Source organism: Phoxinus phoxinus (assembly GCF_949152265.1).
Source record: "Phoxinus phoxinus genome assembly, chromosome: 4".
NCBI lineage: Eukaryota > Metazoa > Chordata > Actinopteri > Cypriniformes > Leuciscidae > Phoxinus > Phoxinus phoxinus.
This window is the reverse complement of record NC_136879.1, coordinates 32,347,889-32,369,060: the sequence shown is the minus strand read 5'-3', so window position 1 is coordinate 32,369,060 and position 21,172 is coordinate 32,347,889. Positions and strand designations below refer to the sequence as shown.

At 39.8% G+C, this 21,172-nt stretch overlaps 1 protein-coding gene across 5 annotated transcripts in view; it reads right to left on the bottom strand.

Moving 5' to 3' along the window:
* pou2af1 (POU class 2 homeobox associating factor 1) overlaps positions 1–21,172 on the bottom strand; it is a 38,406-nt gene that overhangs the window by 16,199 nt on the left and 1,035 nt on the right. For 4 of the 5 annotated variants that reach the window (XM_079610913.1, XM_079610916.1, XM_079610911.1 and 1 more), the window contains exon 1: positions 20,019–20,125. The exons of the other annotated variant lie outside the window; for it this stretch is intronic. The gene's annotated coding sequence lies outside the window, so the exon portion shown is untranslated. Of the gene's footprint in view, positions 1–20,018; positions 20,126–21,172 lie in introns of those variants that run through there. 5 annotated transcript variants of the gene reach the window in all.

The window sequence follows — 21,172 nt, the reverse complement described above, 5'->3', positions numbered from 1 at the left end:
TGGGTCTAATAAAGTGTCAATAATACAAGCTGACTTTGCTGTGAAAAGGACTTACTCAATATTATGGTTGGGCAGGTTTTTTTCCACCACATTTGGTTGCAACTTGCCAAGGTACTGTAAAACACCTCAAGCTGTTATAAAAAAAATGTTTGTGTTTAAATGCTGATGATAAAATTCCTTACGATTTTCGAATCCTTTTCATCCTTTTGGGGCAATTTAGCATTGACAAATAGCCCACATTATATGTCATCTTAAAGGGTTAGTTCACCCAAAAATGAAAATAATGTCATTAATGACTCACCCTCATGTCGTTCTAAGCCCGTAAGACCGCCGTTCATCTTCGGAACACAGTTTAAGATATTTTAGATTTAGTCCGAGAGCTTTCTGTCCCTCCATTGAAACTGTATATACAGTATACTGGCCATGTCCATAAAGGTAATAAAAAGATCATCAAAGTAGTCCATGTGACATCAGTGAGTTAGTTAGAAGTTTTTGAAGCATCGAAAATACTTTTTGGTCCAAAAATAAAACAAAATAAGACTTTATTCCGCATTGTATTCTCTCCCGGGTCTGTTGTGAATCTGCGTTCAGGACTCCGCAGTGACGCTGCTGACGGAAGACGCTGATGACGTGTTATCTGGTGCGCCCGAGCTTCGTTTACAGTCTGAGGGAGACGCACGCTATATTCAAGCTATTCTACATTGTTTGCGTGGATATCATTTTTTTAATGGTGCGTAAATGTGCATGTCGCGGATGAGACACTTTTACAGCGTGCGTTTCCCTCAGACTGTAAACGAAGCTCGGGCGCACCAGAAATACACGTCATCAGCGTCTTACGCCATCAGCGTAACTGTGAAGGATTGACAACAGACAAGGGAGAGAATACAATGCGGAATAAAGTCTTATTTTGTGTTATTTTTGGACCAAAAAGTATTTTCGATGCTTCAAAAACTTCTAACTAACCCACTGATGTCACATGGACTACTTTGATGATCTTTTTATTACCTTTATGGACATGGCCAGTATACTGTATATACAGTTTCAATGGAGGGACAGAATGCTCTCGGACTAAATCTAAAATATCTTAAACTGTGTTCCGAAGATGAACGGCGGTCTTACGGGCTTAGAACGACATGAGGGTGAGTCATTAATGACATTATTTTCATTTTTGGGTGAACTAACCCTTTAATCTATTTTTATTCACTGCCTCATTGTTTCAAACTTTTGGAAAAACATCTCAGAACTGGTTTAACATCACTGACCTCTGTCTTCAGTGGACTTTTTATAAGTTAATCATCTTTTTATCGCAAATGGGACATCGTCAATCATTGGTAGACATTCATCTTCATTTATGTGTCTCTGAACTGATCATGGTAAATTATTGTTCTTGGGTCATTTGTTCAACAGCTCTACACAAATTGCACCAGACGTGTTCACAAAAATAGGTCGAGGCAGACACTGAACTTGATGGTTTTTGGAACATTTTGGCATGGGATGACATTTAGTTGTCTTATTAAAGTCCTGAGTAAAAAAAAAAAAGATTAAATGAATTACTAATTACATACAAATTAATACAAATTAGTATTAATTACATACATCCACATATATTTACAAGGGTGAACATCAATTGTTTTAAAACGTTTTTATTAATTTTTTATTAAATGCAGAACAGAGTCTGCTGACAAAAAGAGAACAGGATTTGTAATAAAACAAGAATCAACATTGACTTCGCTCTTCAGAGATGGAGAGAACTGAGAGATTTTAAATTTTGTAAACGCGAGAAGAGATGCCGTTTATATTACTCAACAGGGTCCTCATTTATAAAGCTAGCATATGCCCAGATTTGATCTTAGAGTGTGTGTAAGATCAAATCCATGCCAGCATTTATATTTATAGAACATCAGCAGGGTCTGAGCAGAGGTAGGCCTACACACTTTACCTTGTGGCAGACAGTTGGAGAACGGCAGGTTTTTCAAAAATCTAAACAATTCTTGCCGGGCAGTGACCGTTCTTAAGTAAAGGTTTTGGACGTTGACTGTTGCTGAATTCAAGATCATTTGCGATTTATAAATTTCACTTCTGGAAGAGAGGCGTATTTTTTGTGCATAAGTTCGTTCTCTAAATCACATGTAGCTATAGGCTACGCACACTCTCATGAAAGTGCGTATGTATCTATACCACGAATGTTATTTCTCGTGCCATTTATACGCCAAAAATCGTTTTTGTGTGCATATGATTGTATTCGCTTTCATATGATACGCACTTTATGGTGTGTAATAAGCATGCACTCCCCACCCCTAATACTACCCAAGGGTTTTCAGTGCGTTGCATATGCACACAAAAATTAATTTTGGTGTATAAATGGCACGAGAAATAACATTCGTGGTAGGCTATAGATACGCACTTTTTATGAGATCGTGTTGGATCAATCGTGGGACGGTTTCTAAATAACATTTTATAATGAGTACCCAGGTGAGTAAGGTATTTTATTGCACATATAAACTGACAGCTCTAATAGAGTTGATTCTAAATCATTGTCTATTGTGATGGATCATTTTATTACGGTTGTTGTCATTGTGCTGGAATTTGTTTTCAAGGAAGTAGGAAATGGGTAAAGCTACAGTCATATCTTCAGCTAGTCAGCTTGAGATAATTTTCATCTAAACTGGAATATCTCTTAAGCCTGGTGAATGTTTTATAAAATTAGTACAATAAAATGCATGCAGTTTATTGTTAAAAAAACAATAGCCTATCTGTCTCCACTACTGCTGTCATTACTACTGAGCATTTTACAAAGCAATCGAGTGTTCTTATATAAAAGTGTTATTTTCATAATTTAAAGGTAGCTTTTAAGTCCAAGGTTTCTCTACAAAAAGCGATTGTTATTCCAACACGTGATACATGTTTTAAAATTGTAAGTTTGTTCATGCAGAACTTAACATTTTCAAGATTTCCCCTCATATTACATATAGTGATGCTAAGGTCTGATAAAAAAAACCCCAGTGAAGTTACACAAAGAGGAAGACTTGTTGTCTCCATCGAACCTGGTGACTTTTGACTTGCTAATAATCAGTTGATGACGTAATAGAGCAGAACGTATAGGCCATCCATCACTGCCAAAGCCACATCTAAGACCAACTGCATTTATTCTCAGGCACATAATCACCTCCGTGAAGCTGGCACCCCATAAAACGAAATAATCTCCAAAACTATGCCATTGGTTTGAGCTGCGTTTGTGCTGCGTTTTCCCTCAGTCTCTGTCAGTTCTCGTTAACGTTTGTGTTGGGGATTGCCCCACTGAATGCCGGTTCTTTAATGGGCTTAACCACTTCAGTACTCTGATCAGGGAGTAGGAGTCATCATATCTTTTCCACATTTATTTTGTGCAGGGTTTCACCATATAACATGTCAATTATGCATTTGAGGTAGTTTCTGCAATAAACAAATAAACAGAAGTAAATAACCAAATGTTAAACATACATGCTCACATACTGTTGTGATAAACAGTAGTCTACATGACAGATTAGACTATTTTAACAGCTCTCTCAAAGTGTGTTTAGCAGAATAAGAAAGCAAACAGAATATAACAGAATATATAAACAACCTAAGGTACATTATACAGCGACCTCATTATTGTATCAAATAATAATAAATCTATAATATCTTAGATGCATAACCCTAATTAAACGAGGTATTACCAATATTAGCAAAATAAGCCCCGATGCTAGCGGCACTTTCACGTGCGTTTCACATGACAAACTAATGTACATAAAGATCGCGAAACACCCGCGATTCAAGATTGCGAAATACCCGCGATTTACAGGCTTAGTGTTAAAGATAATCTTAACAGTATAAACATCCAGTATTAATAACATAAAGTCAGGAAATAAACTCACTTCTTCAATAACTTTTGTCCTGCACTCAGAGATGCTGCACGGGTGGAAATATGCGTCATATTCTGACAGCTCTGTATGCGTAACGGAGAACGCGCCACTTACGCCAAAACCGCATCCAATAAAATTGCGTACTACATACTATCCGTATGTATTAAGTATTCTACATAATAAACCCTGATAGAATACAGCAGTAGATAATACTTAAAGACAATGTAATGTAAAGAATTCACAACAGCCGCCCCCACATTTGAGCAGCAAATGTGCAATTTAAGAGAATTCTTTAAGGGTCTTTGTTGTCCTCTAAGGCTGGCAACAGAATAAGGCGCGCAACTGGCCTGGTGTACACCTTACCCTTGACAAGAACATCTGCTGTTCTCACACATCCATCCTTACTGACAACAGTCTTAACCACTTTACCAACAGGCCACTGAGCTCTGGGAAGTTGTGGATCAACTATCAAGACTACTGAGCCTACTGTCAGAGTGTCTGATGGTTTGTGCCACTTCTGGCGTGTCTGGAGCGTTGGTAAGTAGTTCCTTGTAAATTGAGTCCAGAATTGGTCCACAAGATTTTGACAATGGCGCCATCTGCGCCGCCCCATTTCTCCTGAAGCATACGCCACCTGTGGAAGCGACGCGTCCCGCCGCCCCATGAGGAGAAGGTTTGGTGTAATGGCGTCGAGGTCTGCAACGTCTGCTGAGACGTATCCGAGGGGTTTTGAATTTAGAATTCCCTCTACCTCTACTAAGACGGTAGACAGGACATCTTCAGAGATAGACTGACTTCCAACTGCCACTTGGAGAGCAGCTTTAATGGAGCGGATCTCTCGCTCCCAGACACCACCAAAATGAGGAGCATTAGGCGGATTGAACTTGAAGAGGATCTGATACTCGGCTAACTGCTCTTTTAATTGGGAGTCCATAGCTGCAAAGGCTTCTCGCAGTTCTCGATCGGCACCACGAAAGTTTGTGCCACAATCTGACCTGATCTCCTTTGGTCTGCCACGTCTGGCAATGAATCGCCGAAGAGCAAGCAAGAAAGCATCCACATCCATTGAGTTGAGAAGCTCTATGTGGACAGCTCTTGTGGTGAGACATTTGAAAATGACACCCCAACGTTTCTCAATCCTTCTGCCTATTTTGACATGATACGGGCCAAAACAGTCCACTCCTGTAGAATAAAATGGGGGACTGAGAAGCCTGAGCCGCTCTGGTGGCAAATCTGCCATTGGTGGTACTTTAGGCTGAGCTCGCCATCGTTGACAGGATGAACAGTTAAGCTGGTGGTGTTTAATCGCTTGACGTCCCCGCAAGATCCAGTATTGTCTCCGTATTTCTGCATACACTCTTTCTGTACCTGGGTGCAACAAGCGCTCGTCAAAGTCTTTAATGAGAAGCTTTGTTGCTGGATGCTGCGGATCTAACACTATCGGGTGAATTTGCTCAACATTCGGGCTTTCCAGTCTCCGTAATCGTCCTCCGACTCTTAGTACATTAGTCACTGGATCCCATTCTGGAGCAAGACACATTAGTCGACTGTGGTTTGGTATGAGTTTTTGTGCTTTGAGGGCTGTTATTTCCTCAGGAAAGCTCTGAACTTGACACTCTCTCAATAAGATCAATTCTGCTTCACGATGATCAATGAGCTGGGTGTTTGTTGAATCATCTGTCGCTCTTTGACATGATAGTCGAGTTGCCTCCACTAACTCCTTCCATGTGCTGAACTGAATGGCATGTGGAAGGGTTTGATCTGGTTGCGTAGTGGTTAGGCAGCAGATAGTGAGACTCTTCAGTTCAGGTAACTCTTCTGACCTTGTCTGTTCAGGTCTCTTTGGCCAGTGTTCGGAACTCAGTTTTAGAAATGGTGGTCCCTGACTCCAGCGACCAGGCACAGTAAAACTTAAGAGTGGTTTACCTCTTGTGATATCGTCCGCTGGGTTCTGCTGCGTGTCCACATACCGCCAAGCACTGCGCTCTGTCAACTCTTGTATTTCTGAGACTCGTGTTCCGACAAAGACTTTGAATCTACAAGAGTCTGACTGAAGCCACTCCAGCACAGTTGTAGAGTCTGTCCAGAGAGTTGTCTGCTGGATAGTGAGAGTGATCTCATCTTTCAAAAGCTTTGCTAGCTGTGCTCCCGCTAATGCTGCACATAGTTCCAAGCGAGGTATGGACTGTTGCCTCTTGGGAGCAACTCGCGATCTAGCAATAACGAAGGAAGTATGGATGACATCTTCTGTGTACTCAGCTAAGTAAGCTACTGCCCCATACGACCTCTCAGATGCATCGCAAAACACATGGAGGTCATACTTCCGTTGTACATCATTAGGAACTGATGAGTAACAGCGAGGAATGGTAATGGCACTAAGATGCTGTAACTCACTTTCCCATGTGTTCCAGGCAGCTTGAAGATCTGGGGGTAAGTTTGGGTCATCCCATTCTCTTTTTTTGGACCATAGCTGTTGAATGAGCACTTTTGCTCGTGTGGTGAAAGGCACAATGAACCCCAGTGGATCATACTGAGTTGCTAGCACTTGATAGGCTGTTCTCATGGTTAGTGTGGCATGTTCAATGGGACGATAGTGGTATCCTAATGTATCAGCAGCACAATTCCACCTGAGACCCAAAGTTGGCTCCATTGGATCAGTCCTGTTCTGCCCAAGCCATTGTTCTGCAGCCAAAGACCTTGCTTCCATGGGTAGATGTGATATCACTGATGGCTGGTTGCTGGCCCATTGTCTGAGGTCAAATCCACCATCTGACAGGAGATTGCGCAGTTGATTGCTTGTTAGCTTGGCCTCAGATGCGGTTGGAAAGCTTGCCAGATAGTTGTCCACATAAAAACTCTGTTGCACTGTTTGTAGAGCACCTGGATAACTCTCTTGGTTATTCCGAGCATGCTGTTGCACAGCAAAAATGGCACAACATGGGCTGCTGGTTGTACCAAATGGCAAGACCTGCCATTCATAAACGTCTGGGCAATTCTCACAGTGTAAATCTCGCCAGATGAAGCGGAGTAGAGGTCTGTCCTCAGGCAACAGGCGAACCTGATGGAACATTCCGCGAATGTCCGCACTTACAGCCACGTGGTGTTGCCTGAATCTCAAAAGGACCCCCAACAATGATGGGCCGAGTGTAGGCCCTGGCAGAAGATGATCATTCAGAGACAGACCTTGATACCTGAATGAGCAATTGAAGACCAGTCTTGGTTTATTATTGTGGCACACCAGGTGGTGGGGAATGTACCAAGCTTCCTCTGACTTGGTAACTTCTTCAGGTTGGAGCATGGTAACATAACCTGCCTTAATGAGCTTATTAATCTCACCAGAATATACAACAGCTTTCTCTGGGTCTCTCTGAAGTTTCCTCTCTGTGCTCCTCAGACTAGGCAGAACTGATTGCATCGTACTTTTGAGTTTTGGAGCACCAGGTCTGCGGAGCAGCGGGGTGGCATAACGTTGAACTTCTTCAACCTTAATCCTCTGCGTTTGGCATTCAAGAAGTTTAATTGCCTCTTGATCTTCCTTGGATCGAACCACCAGTTTCTCATTCCGATAAGGCAGGACATCAAGTTGCCATAACTTCTCAACATTACGACAGAGCAAGTCATTGGGACAAACAGTCGACATGAAAAGACACTGCTGCACTGAGTTGTGACTTGGTGTGCCCTCCTCAGCTCCTTGTAGGGCCCACCCCAGAGCTGTATGCACTGCAACTGGACCACCTTTAGGTCCTTGGCAGATTGGCCTATCCGCTGTGAGAAGATGGACATTGTCTGATCCAATCAGTACCAGTGGACGCACATTATAGAATGACTGTAACGGAAGCTCTCTGAGGTGACCGTACCGTTTCTGAAGTCTCTGCACTGGATATGATTGCTCTACCAGGTCCAGACCCGAAGAAGTGAAGGCCCCAAGTATCTGAAAGCGTCTCTTCGGTTCACTCTTTGAAGAGATTTCCAGGTTAACCTTGGACCCGGAAAGGTGAGTGATGTCGGATCTTACAGTGCGTAGAGCCAGTGTTTCAGGTTCACCTTCCAACTGAAGCTTGTGTACGGCTATTGGCAAGATCATGGTTCTCTGCGCTCCATCATCCAGTACAGCATAAGTCTCGACTGACCTGAACTTGCTGTGTAGCAACACTGGTACCACTTTGAGAAGCACTCTGCAGGTCGCACTAGCAGGGGTGAGGTAAATGCGACTCTCTGATGTGCTTGATGTACTTATTGTTGGATCATCACGGGCTATACGGTGAAGCACCTGGAGATGTATTCCACCACAGTCACTGCATGGCTTTTTAAGGTTACATATCTCAGGTACATGCAATCGTGCACATCGCCAGCATCGCTTTCCATCTGTAATCCATCTTTGTAGGTCAGCAACTGACTGCTCTTTGATGTTATCACAGCGGGTAATGTAATGCTCTTTACTGTTGCAAAAGAGGCAGTGTACCTTGAATGGTTTCTTCTGCTTGAGCTCTTTGGGACGGGAAGAAAACGCAGTCTCAGCAGAGGATGCACCATGATAAACAACTAGACTTGGTCCCTTTGTTTTATATGTGGGTTTCTCTTTCCCGACCCCTTGACGAGTTTCTCGTGCTGGTAGCGCTGTACTAACCGAATAGACAGTCTTTGCTGCTGTGCCTTGACTTGTAGCCATCCAGCGAAGTCCTGCAAATTATAGGGGTTAAGAGCTATGGAGTTGAGCTTTCCTTGTTGTTGAAGGAACTCAATGAAGCCATCCCGTAGATACTTTGGCAGTTTGCTGAGTAGGCGGTCTACATGTGAGCAGCAATTAAGCTCCATCCCTCTGGGTCCCTCTAGTGACAGCAGCATGCTGACCAGGAGATGAACTCGCAAAGCAAAGCTCTGAAAGCTGTGGTTATCATTGGGCCTGACATCTGGTGATGTGAGGATGGCTGCTATCTCACTCTGAGCCAGTTGATGTGGCTGACCATACTGTAATTGAAGTGCTTGCATAGCTGCCGAATATGGATATAGGTGATGCCGGCAAGACTGCGCGATCATCTGAGCTTCAGGCAGTTTAAGATGTTCCAACAGGACATGATATTTATATTTCTCTGTTAGTTCTGGGTAAGGCTCAAGCAAATTGTCCAATGCCAGCTTCATGTTAGCAAATTCTCTTTCACTGTCACTTGTGAAGTCTGGAATTTTAGGTTTAGGGGGGTTATACAATGTCCGTTGAGGTATATTACCACCCGGTGGAGCTGCAGTCTGTGCTGGTATCAGCTGTGGAGGAGCGACAACCGAAGCAGAATTCACTGAAGGGAGTAAACCAGGAATCATGTTTTGAGAGGGTAATGTTGACATAATTTTCTGATAAGGAGGGACATAACTGAATGAAGTAGATGCATTCACTGGCTGTATCTGCGAATGTGGTGCTGCAAGATAGCCGTACGGTGTCATGGGATGCTGATAAACTGGTACTGGCGAAATCAGCTGCTGCTCAAGGGGCTGGAATGATTGTTCAGCCTTATTAACTACAGTTTGTTCGTGAAGGGGCAGAAATCTGGCAGAATGAGATGGAACTGGCTCAGATAGTGGTGGTAGTAACAGATGAGAGACTGGAGATACTGTGCCAGAGGAGATAGGAGAATATATTAAACCTGTAGTTCTTGATTGGTTTGGATGGAGTGGAATGAATCCAAGGTTGCGACTCTCTACCTCTGCTCTAGGAACATCACCTGTCCTGTGTGACTTTTCCTCGTGTCTCACTGATGTACATACAGTAGCCTGTTTGCCGACATGTGACACCGTGTCATGTGTCTGTATAGGCGGAGGGCTTGATGAACTAAAAGGTGTCGGAGAAGACTGTGGTGCTGATGTAATAGCCTGTTTTGGTTCATTGTCTTCATTTTCCTCTTCTTCTCTCAAGAATGATTTGATGTGTTCCATCATCCCGTTTCGGCGGTGCTTGCGTTTCTTAAGCCGATCTAGTTTCCTGAGAAGATCGTCCATTTCGAATGTCTCTTCTTCCTCCTTCTCATTCATGGATTCCATGAGTTTCGACAATGAGTCCATACTCAATACGTCCGCTTGACTAGGACTGGGCGTGTCTCGATGTCCAGCTTGGCTGGAGGCTGCATCTGCTTGACTAGTATACACTGCGGCTGCTGCTCCTGTCTGCTCCTCTGACTCCCTCTGAACAGGACTGGAGGAAAGGGCAGGTCGGTGATGTAAGTCAAGGATGTAATCCTCAAGACGCTTGGGGGTCTGACGTCGACGTGACTGTCTTGCTTGAGCATCAGCATGGGGAAGTGATGCTGGTTTGTCCTCAGATGACATTCTGAAATAGTCAAGCTCCGGCTCGAAGGACCATTTGTTGGGGATTGCCCCACTGAATGCCGGTTCTTTAATGGGCTTAACCACTTCAGTACTCTGATCAGGGAGTAGGAGTCATCATATCTTTTCCACATTTATTTTGTGCAGGGTTTCACCATATAACATGTCAATTATGCATTTGAGGTAGTTTCTGCAATAAACAAATAAACAGAAGTAAATAACCAAATGTTAAACATACATGCTCACATACTGTTGTGATAAACAGTAGTCTACATGACAGATTAGACTATTTTAACAGCTCTCTCAAAGTGTGTTTAGCAGAATAAGAAAGCAAACAGAATATAACAGAATATATAAACAACCTAAGGTACATTATACAGCGACCTCATTATTGTATCAAATAATAATAAATCTATAATATCTTAGATGCATAACCCTAATTAAACGAGGTATTACCAATATTAGCAAAATAAGCCCCGATGCAGCGGCACTTTCACGTGCGTTTCACATGACAAACTAATGTACATAAAGATCGCGAAACACCCGCGATTCAAGATTGCGAAATACCCGCGATTTACAGGCTTAGTGTTAAAGATAATCTTAACAGTATAAACATCCAGTATTAATAACATAAAGTCAGGAAATAAACTCACTTCTTCAATAACTTTTGTCCTGCACTCAGAGATGCTGCACGGGTGGAAATATGCGTCATATTCTGACAGCTCTGTATGCGTAACGGAGAACGCGCCACTTACGCCAAAACCGCATCCAATAAAATTGCGTACTACATACTATCCGTATGTATTAAGTATTCTACATAATAAACCCTGATAGAATACAGCAGTAGATAATACTTAAAGACAATGTAATGTAAAGAATTCACAACAGTTTGGATGTGTGTTCCCCCTGTGTTCTTCCTAGTTCCAATGTGTTTGTTCATTAAAGTCTTCCTTCTAGTATCCTTCGTCGTGAGCATTTCTGAGTACCAAAGTCAAGTAACACTACCGATAAATCATGTTTTTTATAGGAGTCAGATTGCACAAATTCATACGAAATCACCAACTAGTACAATACTTATGAACTGCATGTTGTATCTTGCTAATACAGTGATTGTTACAAAAATGTATCCAAATAATTTAAAGCTGCAGTCCGTCGTTTTTCCTCTTTGTCGCCATCTCTGTTCGAAATCTGCAATTGCAGTTATTCGCGGAATTATTAACTGTGCGTGGGTAGTAAATCGGCATGAGACAGCGCGGATGAACACAATGTATTGAGGCTGCCGCGTCGCTGTGGATACTGTACTTTCATCAGCAATCTCAGAGTATACTTTTTGAAAGTGTCAACATTAGAATTTTCATCGAAAAATGTCATCTGAACAAGTAAGTAACATTCACTTTTGTTCTGACCAAATTCGTGGGGTGGGGGTAAGCATTGCAGTAGCTATATCATGCTGATTAAATCTAACGATTGCTTATATCACGTCAAAACGTGAAAAATATATTTTTTCTGTAGCCAATCTGAAGTCCGAAGTCTTTGTGTTTTACAACTGGTGAATCTCCAGTTGTCACTGGTGATTGTCGCTTTAAACTTTCGGGATCCGCCATACCAAGTGCTAAGCTAAATCTCCACCATCATCCACACACGCTAGCCGGGGACTCCTTCTCTATGTGTACAGAAGTGACGTAATGACGCAAAGACATGCTCGAAATTCCCGCGGAAATCCACCAGTACCACTGGAATTAAAATCATTATTACAAGCTTACCGTTTTGAATCGAGGTAAGGCAAGCAGATCGTTTTGAACACTGGCTGGTTACGTTTTTTTTCAAAAATGTCTTTTTTGATATTTTTAAACACAAAAAAGTGCCGGACTGCAGCTTTAATTAGAACAGGGACAAAAAAAAAAAGATTAAATAATGCTAGTAAAAATATTTATGGACTATAAATATGGAAAACGGATAGCCAAAATGTAACTGAAAGGTGTATTGCTCACTATTCAATTATTGTTAGAACTATAGAATTGTTCTATGAAAGCAATATCACATTTGGAGTAATGCTGATTTTCAGAAACAACTTAAATGTGCAAAATCATCAAATTGATGATAATTAGATTGCTTTAGATCAGTGGTTCTCAACTGGTTTAGCCATGGGATCCTAATTTTCCCATGGTCATTAAGCGGTGACCCATTTTTTTTAGGACTTTTTAAACAAGCAAATGTATTTCTAAAAAATGGTTGAAACGCAAACAAGTACCACCCCATGTTACTTAACATACACATAAATTGTGGGAATATCACTATCAAAAGTCATATCCTACCTCAAAAATTGATATTTTTTTTAAAAATAGCACAGTGAAAATAAAGTGGTATTTTGTAGTAGGCCTATAGTGACGGAAAATACAGTTACCTTACCATGATAAATACACAATACTAACATGAACTGTAAATAAAACATATGGACACTGATCCTGATAGACGGAACATTGTACCAGCATGCAAATCCTTCCCAGATAAAAAAGGACGTAAGTTACCAGTTAGATAAATGACTGCTACTTTTTGCTAATTTCATGACTTAGCTAATTGACAAGTTAAGTAGGCCTACTGAAAGCAAAGTTCGTTTTCAGAGGTACAAGACACTCTCATTTATATCATGAATAATGACAGACATATGGCTTAGATTGACAACATCTCACCTGACAGCAGATACTGAATCAGCATAACGCGTTTTTCTCACACTCTTTACTAAGCGCTCGTGCACGTCTTTCAAAATAAAAGTCTCGAATCAGAAAAAACATTTAGAATTACGTTTTGTTGTTGTTTCTTTGACTCTCCTACCCACCAGATGAGAAACACTGCTTACATGATATTCAGCTTTTAGACTAACTAACATAAATTTATCTTGAATTAGCATCGCTTAGCATGTCAATGTGACCTTGTGTTTTTGAGCGTCTATTGCAGCGCAAAAGAGCATATGAATTGGGTTGGCTAATAAATAAATCACCACAACGGATAACTTTCATGGCAATTAATCATCCCCAATTTCTCCATCGTGTTACTGTCTACATTTCCACTGATAACATCTGTATGGTTTACTGTAATGGAAGAACACTCTTTTGTCACTCCTGACTCCTTCCTTCCCCCTGCCTGTCTTACCAACTGCTTGCATGAACTAAATACCTGGTTTTCTGCAAATTTCCTCAAACTAAATAGCAATAAGACTGAAATCCATCTCATTGGAACTAATTCTACTCTCTCTAAGTCCAGCAGTTTCTCTCTATCCATCGACGGTTCATCCATTTCTCCTTCCCATCAGGTTAGGAACTTGGGGGTCATCTTCGACAGCACCCTTTCATTTCAGGCTCACATTAATAACATTTCCAGGTCTTGTTATTTTCACCTCCGTGATATTGCTCGCCTCCGTCCATTTCTCACTCCGCACAGCTCTGCTATTCTTGTTCATTCGCTTGTCACCTCCCGCTTTGATTATTGTAATTCCCTATTATCTGGTTTACCACATAAATCTCTTCATAAACTTCAGTTGATTCAAAATTCTGCAGCCCGTATCATAACCCGGACTTCATCTATGCAACATATCACCCCATTACTACACCAGCTACATTGGCTTCCTATCAAATTCCGAATTGATTTTAAAATTCTCCTCCTTACATACAAATGTCTTCATAACCTTGCTCCGCCTTATCATTCTGACCTAGCTTTACACCCCTTCTAGAACTCTCCGTTCTTCTTCACTAGGTCTCCTCCATGCACCTCCTGCTCGCCTAATCACCATGGGTCACAGGGCTTTTAGCCGTGTTTCTCCACATCTTTGGAATTCTCTCCCAGTCAACATCTGTAATTCAGATTCCTTAGCCCAATTTAAAGTCAAACTTAAAACCCACTTATTCAGAACTGCTTATCTTCCTTGATTAACTTTGTGCACTCAAGTCTAGCACTTTTATTATTGTTTTTATTGATATTGTGTTTATTGACATGTTATGATTGCTGCTTCTCGTTGTAAGGTGACCTTGAGTGTTTTGAAAGGCGCCTCAAATAAAATGCATTATTATTATTATTATTTTGTCATTACACAAAGACCACCAAAGGCTCTGCTGGAATTCAAAGCAGGAAGAGCAGCACAGAACACACAGTGTCCGTATCCTGGAACGGCCCCTACAAGCCCCTCAGCAGATAATGGCTAATTCTGCTCTCAATCTGCTTGTAAATGCTGCTATGTAAATGTCCCCTGAAACATGCAAGGTCAAAACAGGTTCAGCCTTTGATCACGCGCCAATGTAAAGCACAGTACAGACAGGGGCCGTCCGAAAAAATCTATCCGAGCATGGTCACAGACCTCCGTGAAGTTGGCACCCCATAAAACGAAATAATCTCCAAAACTATGCCATTGGTTTGTGCTGATTTGTGCCGCAAAAACGAACGTTTGTGCTGGTTTGTTGTTTGAGATATTGATCATTATTTTTTTGGTTGTGTTAAGTCACTTTCCACCCCATGTTGTTCAAATCGCTCCAAACCGGCACCATTCGTTTGTGCTCAGTTTGTGCTGGTTTGTGCCGTTAAAACAAACATTGTATCTATTTTCCTTTCGAAGATATAACAAATTTATCTCGGGAGCTGTGACGTCACTCTCCACCCCATTTCGTCTAAATCGCACAAAAACTGCGTCGTTCGTTTGTGCTCGGTTTGTGCCGATTTGTGCCGTTAAAATTTACATTGTATCTCTATCCCCTCCTTTAGAAATAACAAATATAATTCGGGGCAGTGACGTCACTCTCCACCACACCTCATCTAAATCGCACCAAACCGGTGTCGTTTGTTTGTGCTCGATTTGTGCCGGTTTGTGCCGTTGAAAGAAACATTGCAATTACGATCCCCTCTTAAAGATAAAAAGCTACGTTTTAAGTAGACTACAGTTACATAACTGTACACCCCATCGTTGGAAACTGTGCCGCTCATTTGTGCTCGATTTGTGCCGGTTTGTGCCGTTACGATGAACATTGTATCTTTTCCCCCTCCCTAGAAATAACACTTTGGATTCGGGACAGTGACGTCACTCTCCATCCCATGCCGTCCAAATCGCCCCAAACTAGTGTCTTGTGTTTGTGCTCGATTTGTGCTGTTTTGTGCCGTAGAAAGAACCATCATAAATGATTCCATTCTTTAGACATCGCTCACAAAATCTTTGGAGGAGTAGGCTACTGACGCCCAACGCAAAACGTCGTCAAAATATGCTCAATCGTTTGTGGTCCGTTTGTGCAGTAAAAAGTTTAGTTTGAGCTGCTTCGGTTCTTCAAATATTAAAATAATATTTATAGGTCAATCTGAGGTCCCTCAGGCTCATGCTCCAAATTCACCCCAAATATTCTCTTTCGTTTGTGCTGGTTTGTGCCGGTAAAATTTTCGTTTGTGCTGCGTCGGGTTTTAAAATATTAGACACTGAACGAGAGAGAATTATATATATTACATTCTAATATGCTGATGTTATGAATTTGATGCGCAAGAAACAATTTTCGATTACAGCCAATGCCATGACCGCTTCTTTCTTCTTCCATTCATAGAGATAAGGAAATTAACCCACTTCTTCTTTGATTATGGCGGGGAGGGGAAATTACGTATTCATGATAGAGCAACCTCATGCAAAATAATTTGCTCTAGTCATAATGACGTTTGAGATATCTTTAACTTTCATTCTGCCTAGTCAAAACTGAATTACAGATATCTGCAATTGTCATTTAAGATGTGTGACGAGTTGAATGTCGTTTTCAATGACGTCATTGCAGATATCTGTAATTCAGTTTTGCTAGGCAAAACTGAATTACAGATATCTCTATCTGTCGTTTCGACTAGTCACAATTACGTTACAGATATCTTAAATGATAATACAAACTATCCAAAATATAATTACGACTTGTCAGAAAGACGTTGTTGATATCTACAATGTTAATTCCGGATCGTCAAACTTAGCTTTTAAATGTTAAAAGGGCTTGCCATACCGGTTTGGTGCGATTTAGATGAGGTGGGGTGGAGAGTGACGTCACTGCCCCGAATTATATTTGTTATTTCTAAAGGAGGGGATAGAGATACAATGTAAATTTTAACGGCACAAACCGAGCACAAACGACCGACGCAGTTTTTGTGCGATTTAGACGAAATGGGGTGGAGAGTGACGTCACAGCTCCCGAGATAAATTTGTTATATCTTCGAAAGGAAAATAGATACAATGTTTGTTTTAACGGCACAAACCAGCACAAACTGAGCACAAACGAATGGTGCCGGTTTGGAGCGATTTGAACAACATGGGGTGGAAAGTGACTTAACACAACCAAAAAAATAATGATCAATATCTCAAACAACAAACCAGCACAAACGTTCGTTTTTGCGGCACAAATCAGCACAAACCAATGGCATAGTTTTGGAGATTATTTCGTTTTATGGGGTGCCAACTTCACGGAGGTCACAGAATCGTATGATGACTTCAGAGCATCATCTCAGCGGGATGAAGTGAAGGCACTGCAGAAATGAACGGCCCTGCTGGCCAGTTTACAAACACTTTTAGCCATTTTCTGCGGAATGAGTTATGGAAATAGAGCAACCTTTCGAAATTCATTTCAGTTACCTACCGTAATAAGTTTAACATAAAAGCTGTTTCCTTTTGAGCAAACACAGAAGAACCTAGCATGCATCAGGCCAAAAGCAATGTTGAGCCTTTGCACTTTCTTTGTAGCTATATTTTTGCCAAGAAAATGTAAATAAAAAAGCTGTAGTTACCAAAAAATATAATTTACAGCATTCCAACTTACTGTAAATATGCATCATAACATAACCTGCATTAAATAAAGTTGCCATATTTTTCAGTTCTGAGAATGTTTTCTAGCAAACTAGACTAACAAACCGGTGTAATGTTTGTGTGTGTGTGTGTGGTGAACCCTCATAACAATTTTAATTTCAAGTTCAATAAACAGGCATTGCATAATCATTTTTTAAAAATCATTAACTTATCTTATACGAAACGATATCCTTAGATGGAAATGTGCCAAACAGATATCACTGAAACTTGCTCCTGTGGTGATATATTTTCACCTGTTCTGGTGACTAATGTTTTGTAAAGTAGACCTTTATTTGTTCATGGGAAGGAGTCGTCGATCTGATAAACTTGATCTGATCTTTGCAGCAGTATTGACGCATGCAGTCTTGAAATGGCATCATTTCTTTCATCTATCAGTAGAGCGTCAGTCAAGTGTCATTTTCAGTGTATTTTTAAACCACAACTAAACCAGTCATTTAAATCAAGGATTCGCGTACTTGTTATAAATACGTAGAGCTATAACACTGTGATTAAGCATTAACCCAATAAACGTACTGAACAGCTAACCATTTCAGAAAAATATCAACTTTGCAGTCTCTGTTTTAATGGGCCTAAACGGTGACACACTTCCTCTTTTGAGAATAAACAGCAAATGGTTTCTTGCCAGGGATTTTTTTAAAAGCTTATCTTAGTCAAACATAGCTTTCTGTAAAAGGACGGGTCCAGTTCTTCCAAGGAACATGTTCCTGGAATTCCCTTATTCTTCATTTAATCAGAACGGGTCAGTTTAATATCTCCCCTTTATAAAACACACACACACACACACACACACACACACACACACACACACACACACACACACACTAGATTATACATAATGTCCAAGAAAAGCACACTGAATATTCAGAGTAGTGGTCAACCGATTTCTTCATCTTTCTGAATGTGTGCACATGGCAATATGAGTTGAATAAGTTATTTTCTGACTTATACTGCTGCAAGTGTGGGCTTGTGCTAACAATGTATACAAGATTAGGTGACAAGATTAATTGTAGCTCCAACGTTATTGTTCGTGGATCCATAAGTTTGTCAGGAATGTGGCACGCAGATTATCGATACGCATCCATGCTTTCAACCATCTTTCTCAGACAGTTCTAAACTCAGATACTTCTAGGGAATTCTTTCACAATATAAAGAAGTAGAAAAAGACCACCTGTCCCGCACCATTATCCATTATCAGGGCTTGAATCAGGTGTTACTTGATATATTAGGAACTTATGGACAAAATAGATGTGAGATTAGGTTCCCTGTACAATGATTGAAAGCAAAGCACAAAACCCCATTTAATGCAACATTGAATTGAAGATGTGTCACCGTGTTATGCATCAACCATATTACTATATATATATATAAAATAAAAATAAATCGGTCTTTCATTACTAGGCTAAATTATGTTCTAGAAGGGGATAAGCTTAAAATGTTATCTCTGGTGTTATTGGTTTAAATAGTAGCATATAATAGAAAAAACTACAATAAAAATAACAAATATTATCTTTTAATTATGTTTATAAGCACTTTGCCTTATTACCTTAAAATACCTGTATGGGACATGAATACAGTTTGCAAACTATATCCTAATATATATTTATATTGATTTAGATTAAGAAGGCACAATATAATTTATTAACGTTGGATGTTTTGAATCCTATATCATAGATTATTAGATGATATTTAACAAAAGACACAAAGGTGGCAACAAGAGGCGGATTATACTGTGGCGTCTGCAGGGCAGTGCAGCACTGCCACCTAGTGTTGATACAGCGAAACAAAGCGCTGCGTTGAATTAATAATTCGAAATCAATGTGTTTTTTTGTTACATAAATCTTATTAGTTACAATAGCTGTAACTAAACCATCATACGATGATTCATGTCTACTGGGACTTAAAATGCACCAATTAATGTGGATTAATCTGCGAAACACAGACTAATATTCAGATTGGTGCAAAGTCTTATTCCTTCTATTTTCCATCTTTTTTTCTCTTGCTATGACTCAATATGTGCCAACATCGTCAGATTTAAAAAAGTGTAGGCTATACTATTAATTATAAATATTTATTATAAAAAAAAAAAAAAAATCACAAATCTATCATTAAAGTGATTCGAGAATTAATTGAGAGGTGAATAACATGCACAAATTAATGTACAGTAGCCTAAATGCCAGATGTCAATATGGATTTATAAGGTGAATGCATTTAACAAATAGTAGCGGCACCTGGGTCTTAGCGCTAGTTTATGATCAACATTTTGTAAGCTTTATATTTTAATATCGCTGAACAACACATCAGACACACTTGTGGCAGAATTGTAATGTCCTTGCGTTATTCAGCCTGAGGGTGGCGCTCTAATGATGATTGACAGACTTTAATACATTCAACAATTAACTGCCTAGTAGTAGGCTATTTATTGCCTCCGAATGTAGTTTTAGAATATTGCAAGTTGTGAAGGAATTCCAGTGAGGAAAACAAAGGCATGTCTATTCTCAGAACAAACATAAAACAAACACAACAGAACTAGCCTACTGTAACTAGTAGGGCTAGGCATGGGCTATTCACATAAGCACTTTTTAAGGATTTAACACTTTCAATAAATTGATATAGGCTATGCTAGCTACTTGGCTACTCCCTCCACATGGGAAGAACAGACATGTCAACTTGTTACTGACCAGATCGAGGGTTGTTGTTCCAAAAGACGCTAAGAAAAGCGGGGATTAAACTCAAAAACCCGACTTGAATAAACCTAACAAATAAGTTGGGGCTAAAGCGGTTTCATAAAAGGTCATTCAAGTTCACGCAATCCCAATAATTTGATACAGGTTTATCTAGTCTAGATAACTGCGTGTGCACGCGTTTCTTAAGCATCCAAATCGATCAAATCGATCCACCATCGACGAACATCATATATTTTGTGCTGTTTTATGCGTTTGAGACATTGTGTTGGCAAAACTTACATTTCACAGGAATATTCTCCATCTGTAAATCTTAGAAAGTCGTGCAAATATTTCCATTTTGCTCCAAAACTTCACATTGAACGAGCGCTGCTGCGCGCATGCGCGCCAAACAGGAGCGTAATAATTCTGACTAACATTTTGCTTGGAAAATTAATAGGCTATGCGATATTGTATAACACCAGAAATATCTTCTAATTATAATAATTTATCTTTAGGATGTTGGATAAGTTGCAGTGAACGCTCATTACACTCATATTTTATAGGCTACTTAAAATAATACTAAAAAATGTAACAGAAGTAGCCTAATTCAGGGAAGAATTTAAGAAACCAAATATAGCCTAATAAAGATACAAAATATGGTTTTGGGTTTAGGACCTAAGCTACTTAATAAAGATGACTTATGCTTATTTAGAATGCTGAGAATCACAGTTTTTAATGCAATAATTTATTTATTTATTTTTGGGGAGAAAGCAAGAATGTTTGGTTAGATTTAGTTTATACAGTACATTATGGAGAGGATAACATGAAATTAAGAGCAAAAGTATACATTTTGAAAAGATATGTGTGCAACTCTAAAATCAAAGAATATTCCATGAAATAAAGGAATACATATTAGCCTACATTAACCTTCCCTCCCTTTTAATTCTAGTTATTTGTTATTTTATTTATGTACTTATTTAATACGTCTTTAAAGGAACTGTCCATTTGTATAATTGTGTTAAATGTGTTTGAATTGAAAGACATAATAAAAGATAATATATATATATGCTAAAATATTTGTTGTTGCATTAGATGTGCCTTATATAGGCCTAGAATTTTAAACATACTATTAGAAATAACTGTAAAGGGACTATTGTAATGGGGTAAATCAAGTGTAGGCAAATAAAACAAAGCTCAGATTAATCTTACCAGTTAAAATGTAGTCTGTGCTTTTGTAATTAATTCTTTATTTTAAATGTTTTGTTTATTTTAGATTGTAATGTTCTAATGTTCTTCTAATAACCATAAAAATGTACAGCTGCCAAATAAAACCAGAGAGAAATGTATTCATAAATCTTTAAAACTATCTAACTAAATCTTGGGCACAAAACATTCAGCCAGTAAGAAAAGAAAAACTGTAAGATATATATATATATATTGTGTGTGTGTGTGTG